The sequence below is a fragment of the Siphateles boraxobius genome, unplaced genomic scaffold (genome assembly GCF_051911475.1).
Source record: "Siphateles boraxobius isolate OS27281-9 unplaced genomic scaffold, OSU_SipBor_1 207, whole genome shotgun sequence".
Taxonomy (NCBI): domain Eukaryota; kingdom Metazoa; phylum Chordata; class Actinopteri; order Cypriniformes; family Leuciscidae; genus Siphateles; species Siphateles boraxobius.
The window spans coordinates 206,978-223,526 of NW_027508819.1; the positions used below are offsets into that span (position 1 = coordinate 206,978).

A 16,549-nucleotide genomic window follows, 5' to 3' on the forward strand; every position below is an offset into this window, starting at 1 on the left:
ACTCTCTGTGTGTTGAACTGATAATCACTCTTTTGTGTGTTAAACACAATCTACTAAATACACACAAATTCAGTATAAAGACAAACAAATCCCAAAAATATATGATCATAATCTATGACAAAAATGCTATTATAAACTAGATTAGTGGATAATTCAGCAGTAAAATTTTGTCTAGAAAAATCATGAGTCCACAATAATTGTAAAAAAATCTGAACATTTAGTGAAAAAACAAATGAGACAATATGTGTAACACTAAATCTGATAAAACGTTACACATTGCTCCTTTGTATTGTTGTAAAATACATTTATGAAAAACAAGATTACAAAAATCAAAAAGATAAATTATTTCATATAGGCTACTATACAATTGAGACATGTTTTATATGTATAGCACAGCTGTTTAATGAGGCTGCAACATATGATAGATAGAACAGAACAAGAAAGGCTATTCATAATCTTTCATTGCGTCACTGTATTATGATAGGAAAGGCTGCTATACAGTGCGGCACAAAGCGCTTATGCGCATCCCGAGCGCAGAATGATGCGCTTGAAGCAACACGGAGTCACAGCGCGTCGAATCCGCATTGAAAAGTTCAAAGCACAAACAAAAGACATATTGATGCGTAGTGTATTACACAGTATCTATCTATGCAATAGTTTATTGTGCCTTTTCTTTTAACCGTTTTAAATTTCAGTTACTGTCGCGTGAAGAACAATTATAGTGCCCTGACTCTAGTGTTGTGATCTAACAGACACCCGGTAGAAAGTAACATGATTAAGTTACAGCAATAAAGTCCAGCAAGATAAAGTTGTTTTATGCAAAACCATAGACCTTTATCTACAGAGCAAGTTTAATATTAGTAACACTGAATCATCTTGGAGAGAGTTTCATCGAGTTGACTGTCGTAACCGAAAGCGACGCGCTGTTTGAATGCTGAATGAAGAATGATTGACAGCCACAGCGGAGAGAAAAGTTTACTTGATCCTGAATTTAATGACTTAAATGTTCATTTCTATCTCACATTATGCTATATAATGGCTTCAGTACACTTGTAATATAGTGCACGAAAACTTTATGGTGCTTTATAAAAAACACACATAATATACACATAATATCGGATTTGGATCGGCCTCTTCTGATCGATACCCGATCCGGCAAAAATGGCAGTATCGGAGCCGTTACCGATACTGAGTATCGGGTTGGTGCATCCCTACATCCGGCAGGGTATTCAAACACTTCACGGAGTTGTTGAATGAATTAATCCACCGAATATTTGAATCGTGAATCAGAGTCCCAAACTGCTGCAGCCGAGTCGATCGCTCTCCCCGTTAACAGTGTCATTAGAAATACACATCTCTTTTCCTCAGATTCAAATTCCTCTCCTTGGTGATCAAAGTATAGCTTCACTTGGCGAACGAAGCCCTTACATTGTTCGGCAGAACCATCAAATTTCTCAGGAAGTGCGAAATTTACCATCTTCGGTATGGATAGTGGAAGAGATTGGATGTAGTGAGTCAGATGTTCGTTGATCGACTGGAGCTTGGTTAGTTGTTCCTGATAACTCTTTAATACCTCGTTCTGATAAGCAAATGCTGCTTGCATGTTCGAAACTCCCACTGGACTCAAGGTTGGCGAAGTATTCTGTAAGGAGGATGCAGAGGTAGAGTGAGAATCCATGTGCGGAAGTCTATTAGATATAGTCACCACAAACAAAGACAGGAAGGCAGCGGGTCAAAGCCAAGTTAGCAGTCAGAGAAGTCAATATCCAGTGGGGAAATCCAGAAGGCGTAAGTCAGTAGCCAGGCCAGGGGTCCAAGCAGAAACATCAGTCCAAACAGGCAACCAAAACAAAGGGATAATCCAGATATCAATAAACAGAGAATCAGGCAAGATCATACACAGACAGGCAATGCAAAGTGGTCAAAACACTTGGTAAGGCAGGTAAACTGGCAATACTTTGCAATGTGTGCAAGCATGGTCTCTGGTTATAAAGGAAGGCAAACAGGAAATGAGTGTAGAAGAAGAGGGCATGGATCACAGTCAGTATTCTGGTGAGAGCTCCCTCTGCTGGTTAGGCATTACAATTTAACTTTGATTTGCGATAGTTTGCTGGTTGGCTTGATGAATAGATGCTCATCTGCGGTAATGCGTGTTGCAGTAGCGCCTTCACATCTGGCTATAACATGACATATAGCCTATAACACGCTCTCACATGTTTATTTTTTTAAATTTTTGGGAGGAGTAAAATTTACATATGTGGTTTCAACAACCAGATGCATTTACACTTGTCCAGTTTCGTCTGGAATGAGTCTCAGATCTCCTCCTGAAGTGGTTTGAGCGATCGGATTCAAATCCGTCTCGAATGCGTTTCGAAAGTTATTTACACCTGGGGCCTCATGTATCAATCTTGCGTACGTACAAAAACTTTGCGTACGCCAGCTTTCACGCTCACGGTCGGATTGTACTAACAGTTAAATCAACGTGAGAATGTGCGTTCCTCCACGCCAATTTCATGTCTGGCGTACGTACATTTCTCATATTTTTTGTCCGTTGGCGACTCTTACAGGCAATGAAGTAAAGTTGCAAACATTACACCACGAATTGTTCAACAAGTCTATCGCACTACCACCTGTGGGAAGCATTGCTATTAATTTGCAATTTATAAAATAATTTACATATATTGTCACACGAGCCTTATGGGAATATTCTATCAACTATGCAATTAAGTAAGAACGTATAAAAGCATATGCAAATTGATACAACCCTTAGTCTATGGCAATGGCAGCTTTGGCCTTATTAGAGGACATTGCTAATGGCAGAATCCGAAGAGAACGAGTTTTTAGGGACCACAATAATTTTCTGGCCCAGGATGATGACTGGCTTATCAGCCATTTCAGATTTCCAAGGGCTATCCTCTTGGAGCTCTGTGTTGAGTTGGGTCCGAATCTAGAGAGAGAGACAGCGAGGAGCCACGCAATAGCCGTTCCCTTGCAGGTGCTGACAACACTTGGTTTCCTGGCAGTCCTGTAGTAAATCCGAGTCTCCCACAGCAGCAGATACTACTCCAGAGAGTAAAGTGTCACCCATAATTGAGGCAACTCTCTGCTCAAAGGGTGTAAGTTCATCGACCCCTTTACCACTGCCTGTTCTGCCCACACTTTTTCGGTGCGCAGCAGTTCTCCATTTAACGTCCACCTTTATATCAGACCATTTATTTTTAAGGTCATTTACAGTGCGACTTTCAGGTCCCTCCGCATCGACGGCATCAGACAAACTCTCCCACTCATATTTTTTCCTTTTGTTATTAATTCCGGAGGACAAAGTTCCAAATATTTTTTTTTCTCGTTTCTACCTCCGTAGCACCTCCAATTCACTTTCTGTAAAGTTTCGCTTCTTGCCGCTTGCTTTAGCCATTTTCTTACTCCTTTCTTTTGCCAAAGTGGACTCATTGCCATATTTAAATTTATTTAATTAAGGGAGGATACTGGGTGGGGCGTTGTGCTCGTGCATGTGCGCTCATTTTTACGTTAATTGGGATGTACAAAGAGAATATGCGTGGGATCCTTCGTACGCAGAGATTCATACATCTGGTTTTTTTTGTGCGTACGCACATTTACAGCTTTGTCCGTACGCGATGTTTTAGTATGAATTCAACGCAAGTCTTTGTACATGAGGCCCCTGGTCTTTTCACGATCAGATAGCTATCTGATCTGAGAAAACAATGCTACTGTGTAAACAGCTTTGTTTACTAACTTCGGGACAGTCACACTAGATCTATTTTGTCTCGAGCATCAGGATGCGCAATCAGTTCGCTCGCAACATAAGTCATGGATTAATATAGCGCTACCGCAGAAATAGGTTCAATTAAAACTGTGTTTACAAAGTGAAGCATTAAATATAAAGGCAGTTAATAACAGCAGCAGTAAAATATTTTGTTTTTTAGTCACTGTAGTCAGTGGTTTTCAGCGATGCATGTGCACTAATGCATCATTCCTGTCCTTTTAATCAAGCCTGTTAGCTTGCTGCGTACCTCCATTCGTTCTCTTTTTATAGCATTTGTCTAACAAGTTTCAATTGTTTTTAAAACGCGATCTACTGCGGCTCTACTACGTTCACATGCTTGTTTTCAGTCTGTCTATATTTAACTTATCAATATATTAAGGTTTAAAATGTAAAAAAAAAATATTATATTTGTAAAACTCAATGTGTGGCTTTTGCCCTTTTTAAAGATTTGGTAAAACACGATTTCAATTTTCTAACTTTAGTTAGTCAGTAATGTTGCTGTTTGAGCATAAACAACATCTGCAAAGTTACAGCGCTCAAAGTTCAAAGCAAACGGAGATATTTGCTTTTAAAGAAATCAATTTCTAAGGACTACAGCAAACAGCCGGTTTTGGACTACACGACATTCCTCCAGGGTTGCTGACGTCAGCAAACCCCAATAAACCCCTCCTCCGAGAATACGAAATAAGGGGTGCGAGGCCATTTTATATTGCGTTGGAGAAGAGTTATTGTGGTATAGGAGTGTTGTTGCCGCCGCAATGTCGTCGAAACGCTGTTATTTTCATCAGTGCCCGGATTGCAGGTCCACTTTGTTCAGCCTTCCTAGGGTCGGGGGAGTTAGGATCAATGGTTAATTGTTACCCAAATCTCGCTCTCTGTGCTGCACATGTTACGGAGGAAAGCTTCCACAATCTTGGCGAGTTCAATGCAGGATTCGCACAATGGCTTGTCCTGAAAGATGGAGCAGTTCCAACTTTAAGAACAGAAGCTGTTGTTTACGGGCCACAATCTGTAAGTATGATTTATTTTTCGTCGATGTGTTTTCCTGTAATAGTTCGTATTGTTAATAGTACGTTGTAGCAAGGAAGTAAACAAATGACAACACTGTTTGGCTCTGCAAACCAGCTTGTTAAATGCTCATTCATACTTAACGTTATCCGACAAACACCTAACGTTACAAACTTTTTTAAAATCTCAACAGCGAACTTGGAATTAGAGTTCTAATTATTCTTTGATTAGAGCTTTTATGTATTGTTTATCGCTTGTTTATCTACAAAACATAAACATGTTCTACATAAACATGGTTCTGTGTTTGATTTGGCTACTGTAGTAAATCCAATGTTTAGTGTTCGTTTTGGGTTGATAGTTCTGTCGACAGATATTTGGCTACAATCGTTCTAAAAATACAAAAGTAACTGCCATACAGTCAGAAACGATCACTATAGATCCGCAGTCTTTACTAAAAAAAATCCCTTTGAGGACTGTAGTATAATTTGTTAGAACGATTATATGAATTTCTTGTTTATGAAGCTTATTTTTTTGTAATACTACAATTATTAGTACAATGAAATAACAGCGTATCTAAAAGGTAATGAGAAAACAAAAAACAAACCTTTCTGAAACGTCGTTTAACAGCCGTTCTTGAACAGGTTCTGCTCGATCATCTTCACTAACATTCTCTGGGTCTGATTCGGTTTGGTATGGTTTTATTGACGCCATTGTTTATAATACACCAAAGCACAAACTAGGCTACCGGTAAAGGCAAGGGGCGTGACGGAAAACATGCACTAGGCGGTTAGCGAATCACAACACACTGGGCCAGCTAACCAATCTGAGCCCGTTGCGTATTTCTGAGGGACTGGCTTCATAGAACCCGGAAACCATCAGAGCATTTTTACAAGGAGGGACAGAGCAGTGTAGAATAAAGGTAGAATATATGAAAAATAATGCAATTTTTTTTAAAAACGAAGCATGAACACATGTTACAGTGCACCCCACAAACACAATCAAGCTTTTACCACCCCTTTAAAGTACACTTTTACACATAAATACCCTGATTTAGAGTTTTATTTAGTTATAAAAAACAAAAAATCAAATTTAATTAAAACATTTTTTATCCAATTAATCGAAAAAATAACCGTCCAATTAATTGATTATCAAAATAATCGTCAGTTGCAGCCCTAATGAAGATGATGGGTAAACTGGTCTCACTGATCACACATCTGAAAGCATGACTGCATCCTCAGCTGTGAGGCAAGTATCAGTACTATGAGTTATTTGAGTTTCTTAATCTTATGATATTATTTTTTCTGATGAGTTTGAATTTTTAGTCCTAAGAGTTTGTTTGCCATAATGACAGAGTGATGTCAATCTTGATAAAGCACAGTAAAACTGCACTTCAAATGAAATCTGAAAGATGTCTTTCACTTAATTCATAAAGTATAGTAGCATACAGGTACCAAATGTCAATTTGAAATGTAACGTGCAAAATGGCAATGCAATGTGTAAAATGGCAATGTATTTCTGTTTTTGAATTTACATTTTCCATACGATATGTGCAACATCTGGAGCAAAAAAATTATTCAAAATCAATAATGTAATAATTTGCATTACTACACTAGCTTTAACACATAATTTAAACATAAACATTTTATAAGTTTTTAAAAATGACATTTAAAATGTATTACAGAAATTAGATGTTTAAGATGCTCAAGCTAATATTGTAGCAAATTAAGGCATTTGATGCAGTGATTGACAGGACGGGGATGTGATTGGCCCGGAATGCATTTTCAAATCCGCATGTAATTTTGCTACATTCATTGCGGTATTTAATAAAAATAGAATCGTAAGTGTCTTAACTGAGTGTAAATGCAATTAAGAAAAATAGCATTTAAATGATAATTTTGCTACAATTTTAGCTTGAACATGTTAAAGGGAAAGTTCACCCAAAAATGAAAATTCTGTCATTAATTACTCACCCTCATGTCGTTCCAAACTTTCGTTCATCTTTGGAACACAAATGAAGATCTTAATAATGAAATCTGAGAGCTTTCTGACCCCCCCATAGACAGCTAAGCAACTACCACTTTAACGCTTTAAAAAGTTCATAAAGTGATTGTAAAACTAACCCATATGAGTTGAGTGGTTTAGTCTAAATTACTACATCCTTATGCATCGCTTTCTGTCAGGACTTTTACGGGCTTTTCCCAAATCACTGAAGTGACGTCACCGTCAGGTTAGCAGTAGCCGGAGCCGTCAGGCAAGTGTTATTTAAATAAACTCCTGATGTTTACAAACTTTCCAATGCCTCGTTTTATGAGTACAGAACCTATTTGTACTGCTGTAGACGTTTGGTACCATTCTGGACATTATTAGGAGGGGGATTATATTTTAATTATATTATTAAATTTGATTTGTCACTTTGCCCTAAACATTGCACATATGGTATGGAAAATGTAAATTTGAATAATATATTGCCATTTTGCATATTATATTTCAAATTGTCTTTTGCTGCCTGTATGCTACCATAATAAAGAGATCGTAAAATAATTATAATCGAGCAGTTTTGTCAAAGTTTTTCTGTAGAGATACAATCGTTTTATATGATGAACAGATTTAATTTAGGGCTTTTATTCACATATAAATATTCATCAATTCACACATAATTTGTGGTAAATGAAAGGTCAAACATGTTTGCTTGACGTGCGAAAACTAATGAGGTTCATTCTCCAGTGTTTCGCAGCACGTAAGCTTCCGCAACAACCACTGAGGTTTGTTCTCGCTTGTCAAAGCAAGTGCGGTCTAGCTTGTGTTTGTTCAATGTTTACATGTGAATATAATCAAAATACAATCTGTTTATTATATAAAGCGGTGGTCTCTTCAAAAAAAAATTTACTTAACTTCTCATTTCAAATGGATTAGTTTTTAAATCTCTATGAACTTTTTTGAAGCATCAAAGTGGTAGTTGCATAGCTGTCAATGGAAGGACAGAAAACTTTCCCATTTCATTAAAAGATGAAAGATGAACTAAAGTCTTGCAGGTTTAAAACTACAAGAGGGTGAGTAATTAATGACAGAATTTCCATTATTGGGTGAAATTCTGAAAGTATCAAAAATATTGTCCATGTGACTTGTTCATTGTATTTTTTAGTGAACATCTTGCCTTTCACCATACAGTAGCCCTAGCTCTACTTTGCACATTCAAGTGTGCATGATAAATACTGTTCACAATGGCCGTGCTTAAATTACACAAATAAATTGCTTTCACTTTAGCATAGACACAATTTCTTAAAGGGAAAGTTCACCCAAAAATGTAAATTCTGTCAGTATTTACTCATCCTCATGTTGTTCCAACCCCGTAAGACCTTCGTTCATCTTCGGAAACACAAATTAAGATATTTTTGATGAAATCTGAGAGCTGGATCACTCCTCCATACTAGTCCATAGGCTTCTTCAGAGATTGAAACTTGTTCCCCGAAAAGTTATTAAAGACATTGTTAAAATAGTCCAAGTGACTACCGTGGCTCAATCTTAAGTTTATCAAGCGATGAGAATACTTTTTTTGTGCGCAAAAATAATGAATTTTATTCAACTATTAATTTCTTTCTCTGTGGGCCTCGAGTGAGTTCACGTAGTGTAACAGCGCAGCGGTTCTGTGTTGTACGTCACACGCATCACACACATGACCAGCGTCGGCCAATAGTGAGCCTACGTGTGACGTAGCTCTACGCTTACACACTACGTGAACTGACTAGAGGCCCACAGAGAAGGAACTGAATAGTTGAAATAAAGTCGTTATTTTTGGGGGGGTTTGCGCACAAAAAGTATTCTCGTCGCTTGATAAACTTAAGATTGAGCCACTGTAGTCACTTGGACTATTTTAACAATGTCTTTAATAACTTTTCTGCGCCGGCTTGTTTCAATCCCTTAGAAGCCTATTGAGGAGTGATCCAGCTCCTCGATTTAATCAAATCGAAGATGAACGAAGGTCTTACGTGGTTGGAGAAACATGAGGGTGAGTAATTACTGACAGAATTTACATTTTTTGATGAACTATCCCCTTAAATGTGGGAACAAGCTTATATCATAGAAGTGCAAAGTATCGAGAGGATTTGCACTGTAAAATAGGGCTCTAGCTTACAGTTTACTTTTCTGGGTACTTTATATGAAGCTTTAAGTGAATTCGGGCTGTTGGAACGAATTCCGAAATTCAAATACAATTCAATTGGACTGACACCCATCAGATCACAGACGATCCCAGTCCAAGGCAAAGATGCAACAAACTTCATCTAAGCCCTTCGAAAATAAGCCAAGAAACATGTGGGTCAAGCCTTCAAGAAAAGGGGGGAATAAAATAGACTGAAACAGATCTGACCATACATGCATACACTACACTACTAACTTACTCACTAACATACAAACTATGCTTACTAGGACTAGATGTTAAAATCCCTTGATATTCAGCAAGCGCTGTTGTTGGAGATGTTCACTTGGGTGGGGGTTGGTTTGGGGGATGACCGTATGGGAAAATCACAAATAAAGAAGTGGCAATCTGCAGAATATGCAAAGTACGAATGAAATATCACTCTACAACTAGCAACCTGAGGGCACACCTGACAACGTTACACCCTGACAGGCTTGGCGAGATGTCCGAGGAACCGCCGCTAAAACAGGCAAGAATTACTTCTTTTCTGCATCCCTCCTCATCACGGGGCTTACCAGCTGTCCGCCAAAATACGATAGCAGACAAACTGACACGGTTTATCTGTAAATACAGGAGACCGATCAACATCACGCAGGGGTCTGGATTTAAAGATTTTATTCACGAGCTTGAGCCAAGGTACACGGTTCCTAGCCACGCAACAATCACTGACAGAGTTGTGAAATTCTATGACACAACATCAGACAACATCCGACAAATGATCAGTGAAAAAAAGATCGCCCTGACCACATATGCCTCTGTGGCAAGTGATGTCCAGCCATCTGTGACGGTCAACGCACATTTTATAGATAATGACTGGGAATTAAAAGATTTAATTCTCAAAACAGCTGAAACGCAGAAAATCCATACCGCCGAGAACGTTGCTGAGTGCATCTCAAACATACTCGGAGAGTACAACGTTAGTCGTGAGTCAGTGCTTTCCATCACCACTGACAACGCGGCTAATTATATCAATGCTGTCGAGAGGCACCAGCTTATTAACGACTGCGCTACCCGATGGAACAGCACTTACGACATGGTGTGTCGGGCAACCGAGCAACAAGCTTCGGTAGCAGCGGTCATCATGGAGAAGAAACTTTGTCATCTCGAGTTGACTACCAGCGAGCGGACCCTTATGGAGCAGGTGAGTAACAAAAATGATGTAGGCCTACGTACTGTATGTATGCATAACCAGGTGATATTGATTGACCAATTAATAGGCTAGATTTTTCATTAATAATAGCCTACAGAAGAGGGCATAGCAGCATATGCATAACTGCGTTACGTTGAGCTGCTAGCCATAAAGTTATTCTAATTATGTTTGTGTGTATTTTCGTAGGTGAGAGCAGTGCTTAAGCCATTCAAAGTGGCCACTGAGGCGTTATCCACCGACCAATTTCCAACAGCATCAGCTGTTCTCCCCCTGAAGTATGTACTTTTGTCACATCTTCAGCCATCCACCGGTGATCCGGCAGCACTCAATGAAATGAAAACGAAGATAAAGACGGACCTCTACAATCGATACAGTCGAGACAAAGATGCCTTCAAGCTGCTTAATACGGCTAGCTACTAGGGGTGGTTAATCTGTCTGATTTCCCGATTTGATTCGATTACGATTATTGAAGTCCCGATTCGATTACAGTCAATTTTCGATTATTAACGATTCTCGATTAGCGATTATTGATTTTCCATTTCACATCAGTAAACGAAAATACACTACAAAGTGATTGCAGTATTAAAAAAAGTCTGAATTTTTAAAAAAGCTGCTGAATTACTTAACTCTTTTATTGAGTAACAACAACTCAAAGCACTTTCTGTGTCGTGTAGTTATAACTTAAGAATTATTTGTATGTAGCTTATGTTCTGTAGAACACAGAAATGAATACATCACATTGTGTTGTGACTCATCAAGTTGAACTAAACAATAACAAATAAATGAAAGGCTTATTTCCTTTAGGAAGTAGATCAGAACCAACATACTGTAGAAATTGGAAAATTTTCTTCTAGAAAGACAAGGTGTTGTTCAGGTGGAGGAAGACTGCAGGTTGCAGTCGAAACATATCAAGGTAAAGAAAAGGTTTTCTCTCCACCTGAACACCTTTCTAGAAGAAAATTGTCCAATTTAATCATTAAGAAGACAAAATTAACATTTTTGAACAACTTACTGTAACTTCAGTAACACCTATAGGGCTGTCATGATAACAAATCTTGCTGGGCGATAAATTGTCCAAGAAATTATTGCGATAAACGATAATATTGATAATAAAGTCGTTCTGAGACCATTATCTTCTAAAATTATGATAATGGCATAATATTAAGGTACACCTTTTCAATGATCAATAAACTTTTATTTCTAAAGACTATTTAAATGAACAAAACAACCAAAAACAATATCTCTGTTAACAAAAAATGCACTTACCAATGTGTGATTTCTGTTCACACTGAGAATCATATCATGTACTGTGTGAGCATGCGTCTCAGATGAGTATGTGCATTAGTTTGTGTGTGTGTGTGTGTGTGTGTGTGTGTGTGTGTGTGTGTGTGTGTGTGTGTGTGTGTGTGTGTGTGTGTGTGTGTGTGTGTGTGTGTGTGTGCACGGAGAGTTTGTGTGTGTTCCGTCTCATTGAGTTTGTAAGGCGAGTTTGTGTCTCCGTCTCATTGAGTTTGTAAGGCGAGTTTGTGTCTCCGTCTCATTGAGTTTGTGTGTGTGTGTGCTCGCGTCAGTATGTGCGTGGAGAGTTTATGTGCGCGCGCGCATGTCTCATATGAGTAGGCTATGTGCGTGGAGAGTTTGTATGTGCGCGCATCTTGTGTGTGTAGAGTTTGCGTGTATGTGCGTGAGCGACTTTAGGTGTGTCGTTGTGCATTTCATAATGTATTTGTTTGAGCATTCAGCAGTATACATGTATGTTTGACTACTTAATATATGTGTATGCAAGTGTTTCATATATGTGTGCGTGAATCAAGTTTGATATAAGCCCTAAACGGCGCCTCATATGAGGGTAAGAGAGCGCGCGCGAGAGAGAGAGAGGAACGAGCGAGAGGTAGTGCTTGCGCTACGGCGCTCTGCAATCAAATACGATTGTAAATAGTCTCAAACAGGCTTTTACACACCTGCTCTAACTCGCTCTGGCTGGTTACTCCATAGACAGTGCGTTACACGCGCTTGCTAACTGGAACTGGGTGCGTTAGTGACGTTCAACTTCCGGTATAAAATGTTTTACAAAATAAAATAATGCTTTTTTTTTTAAAATAAATAAAAAATCGATTTTTGAAGATTTAATAATCGATTCATACTCGTCCATAACATATTCGCGATTAATCAATAATCGATTTTTTTCACCACCCCTACTAGCTACCTTGACCCGCGTTTCCATCGGCTAATTCATTTGGAACGAGACCAACGGCAGGAGGTACGACAGAAAATAAAAGGTGAGATAAGTCAGCTGCCAGTGTTTGCGGAGCGAGCAGCCTTGGCTACGGGGATAACGCGCCAGGAGAAAATAGCTCTCAGTGCATTGGGGGACCTTATTGGTGATGTTTACCGCCAAGAGGCAGACGCATCAGAAAGTCCCTTAGATATAGGAGCCGTGCTAGAGCAAGAAATGTTGATCTACGAAAGTGAGACCCCACTACCCACCGATACCAACCCATTATCATGGTGGAAGACGTCACAGTCAAAGTACCCCTCCAGTGGTTTAACCTCAATTTTATGAAACGATGCAAGTGCTTTGTTTTGCGCAAAACCCCCCAACATAATTTACATCTATATTCACAAAATAATATTATCTGCACATTCACAGAACAACTTCCGGTCTTGAGTCAACACAATACGCATGCGTTGTAGTGCTCCCCCTACAGGGAATCTATGATTCCTAAATGAAGTGCTAAATTGTGTTTTTTTTTGCAAAAACAAACAAAGCACCCGCATCGCTTCATAAAATTGGTTAAACCACTGGAGTCACATGGATTACTTCAATGATGTCTTTCCTATTGTTTTGGGCCTTGAATGTGTTAGTTGCATTGCTCCCAATGGATGGACTAAAAGCCCTCAGAATTCCATTAAAAATATCTTATTTTGTGTTACGAAGGTGAACCGAAGTGGGAGAGGGAGTGCGCAGTGATTGGCTGGTGTGAGAGCCTGGCAGATCTATAACCAATTCAAATTGAATTTGAATCTAAAATCTTGTTCCGTGTTGTTAATATATTTTGACATCCACACAGAATTGTCTATCCCATGCACAGATCTTAAGCATTACATTTAATGACTTTGGACAACTTTTGACTGTCAAAAATATAATTTCTAATTATCATCTTCTTTAATACAGACAAGAGAGAGTGTGAAACCATCAGCTGTTTGCCAGGTAAATAGTGAAGTCATAGTGACTTATCATAGTAGAAAACCTTTTTTTTTTACGTTCCCGCAAGTTTGTGTCAGATTAGTGACAACTAATTGGTATCAATTCACATGTACTTGTTTTGCAGAGAAGAGTTATTTCCGTTTAGGGCAGCAAAAATACTGCTCGACCAACCTAAATCTGGGTGCGTCTGTTTTACCTCTGTTTTAATTTAATGTTACTTTAGATGAGTGTATGTGGGAAACCACGGCATGGCCAATCCAAAGCTATTTGGTTAGGAATAAAGTTGGTTAATTTATATCTGTAATAGTGGCCATAGATCTGCCTGAAGCAAATGTCACTTTAAATTCAAGTGTATACAAATTCAAGGGGGCTATATAAAAGTATTTTTGATTGTGTAAGAGTGAATCCGACCGTCTAAGATATTAGCCAATTACCTCTGTTTGGTGACCGAAACTGGCGAGATTGCGATCATGAGATCGGAAGACGCGAGGACCTCTGAGTGACATAGCTTCCTAATCTGAGCGGGTAAAACATAATTAAAGAGTTAAAAAAGAATAATCAAACATTCGCTCACTTTTAATGATGCCCAGATATCATTAAAACCTTTTTCATTAATGGAGTCAGATGAATAACGAGTTAATACATATGAGAAAATGTATTCCATTTAATCTTCTTGTGTTGCGTAAAAGGAAAGACCGTAACGCGCAGAGACCTTCACCTGTATTATTGGAAGACCGCCATTGGACCGATAGTCGGGCTTTCACATGGCTACTCGATGTGCAACTGACCAATAACAGTTGAGTATTCCAGCAAGCCGTGTGTTAATGTGGTGTGTATTCTTCTCATTTTAGGTCCTGCGTCCATTTGGGCTGAAAGACCGAACCAAACCAAAGCCGGACTGTAACCTACTGGCCTACATGACAGACTCAAACTGACACCTACTGGCATGGATGCTGCATCACCTAGAATTTAAAGTGTGGAGGTGACTCCATGTCTCCATCTCTTGTGAGTGGATATCATTTAAAACATTCTTAAAAGAACTGCTCATTTCTTCTGAATTTATAGTATTGATTGTTCTTGTAGTAAGTAATATTGTTGTAATCCTGTTAATGTATGTACAGTATAAATTGCAAACATGCTTGTGTTGGGCAAGTGTTTACAGGTTATATACATTTTAGAGGAAGTAGATGCTGTGTATTTAAAGGTATTTAAAGTCAGCTATTTTTCATCTAAAATTGCTGTTTTTTTATTTATAAATTAGCAACTACATTTTTTAACCATTGCACAGCACCACTTTATCACCAGTAATTTTGTATAACTTTGTAGTTTATTGTTTTATGTCACACGTAGGAACAAGTGCAAGTTTATATTTTCTTTCAGATTATGTAATTTCTGTAATAAAGTCTGTATCATAGAATGATAACTTCTTTCTGTTGTTATTTTGTAGATGTTTGTTGTAACTAAATGGCTTAAATGTAATTCAAGATAATTTAGTAAAACTGCAGTTTTACTATAGTATTACTACAATATAACTGTAGTAAAACCATGGTACCAAAACCATGGTTTTTAAAAACCATTGTTCGCACCAAAATACCATGGTTACTACAGTCGTAGTTAACTACAGTTTTACTATAGTAAAACCATGGTTGATTTTCATAAGGGTTGTGACAGAAAGTGAGAGGGAGTATATACGAGGTGTGATCAGCAAATAGCTGTGGGTGAAATTCTGCAGCCACTTCTACAGAAGTGACCCCCACCCCACCCCACCCATAAAGTTCTTCTTACCATTCATTGTAACCACAACTATGGACTGTCCTGCGATGACACTGGACGATCCTCGTAGACAACCGCATATTGTCTCTGGCATCTCCAAATGTACAAGACGCTCTTGAAAAAAACAAAAAAACACATGGATGAGAATTAAAGAATAACATTTATTTACTGGCAACTATTTTTAAACCAGATGTACTTGATGGCTTCATCAACCTATCAGAAAACAGTATTTAGTTTTTCAGGTGATAACTGGAATTAACAAGTCTGAGAATGAGACTTTCAAAAACTACAGCTTACCACACTGGGTTAGAACCCTCTCCACAACACGAGTTGTGGCAGGCAACGGACGAAAAAATGCACGTGTCATTCAATCCCTGTTGTGGAACACTTGACCTCGGTGGACCCTGACATCACACTGGCCACAGAAGAATGGGTGTGGTCGGCAGTCACAACAACGGATAACGGCTGGACCGTTTCCACACTGTTGGCAGATCCGAGTTGCCGCATGTTGTCGAGCCACCATGGTGTTGACCAGTCGGGGTCTCTCTTTCTCCCATCACCCTGATATGAGGCTCTTTCGGGTCGACCAGTCTGTTGAGGCTTGAAGTGCCGTTTCATCCTCATGTATGTCCTCACCCAGTGAGCGTTTAAGCTCTTGAAGGAAGGACTCTGTTGAAACAATGCACAATATTTAAATAACAGTAGTTTATTATAACAAAAGAGAATGGCATTAACAATGGCCATTTTATAATAAATGAACATACAGTTTCGAACCAGTGCAGTCAAAATAAAGAACACACCTGCAGTAACAGAAGGAAAGTCACTGGTCACTTACTCACTGGTTTCCGCAGCCCTGACATGAGAGACACCAGTCTTCCAACTCTGGCTGTGACTGGGACCTGCTGTATCAAAAAATCTGTTGCTTTTTACACTCAATGACACAAACTTTACCTGATGCTAGGCACAGGTGTGTAATAATAACCTCAGATTTGTTCTAATTCAGACCCATGACTTGTGATCATGTTGTATACCATTCCAAGATGTAAAGCTAGATCTGGAGATAAAGTCTACATTTTAATTAACATGAATTTAAAAAAATCTGACCTGCTTGTTTTCGGGATGATCTGGGCCTGCCGTAAATAATGTTTCCATCACTGTCCCTCTTAAAGGATTAGTTCACCTCAAAATGATTTTTTAAAAATAATTTACTCACCCCAATGCCATCCAAGATATCCATGTCTTTCTTTCCTCATTGGAAGAGAAAACAAGGTTTTTGAGGAAAACATTTCTGGATTTTTCTTTGAATAATGGACTTCAATGGCAACCAGAGTGTTGAAGTCCAAATCAATACAGTTTCAAAGGTCTTTGAAGTGCTTCAACACATGCTGTGCACGATCGCAGCTGAGGAAGAGAGTCTTATCTAGCGAAACG

At 38.7% G+C, this 16,549-nt stretch overlaps 1 protein-coding gene across 3 annotated transcripts in view; it reads right to left on the reverse strand.

Annotated features, from left to right (window-relative positions):
• Positions 1-16,549, reverse strand: part of LOC143745597 (uncharacterized) — a 43,585-nt gene that overhangs the window by 21,486 nt on the left and 5,550 nt on the right. For 2 of the 3 annotated variants that reach the window (XM_077237711.1, XM_077237712.1), the window contains exons 3-5: positions 15,954-16,020; positions 15,416-15,787; positions 15,131-15,232 (exon numbers count right to left, since the gene is read on the reverse strand). The gene's annotated coding sequence lies outside the window, so the exon portion shown is untranslated. Of the gene's footprint in view, positions 1-14,059; positions 14,215-15,130; positions 15,233-15,415; positions 15,788-15,953; positions 16,021-16,549 lie in introns of those variants that run through there. The other variant, XR_013206030.1, reaches the window with a different exon arrangement.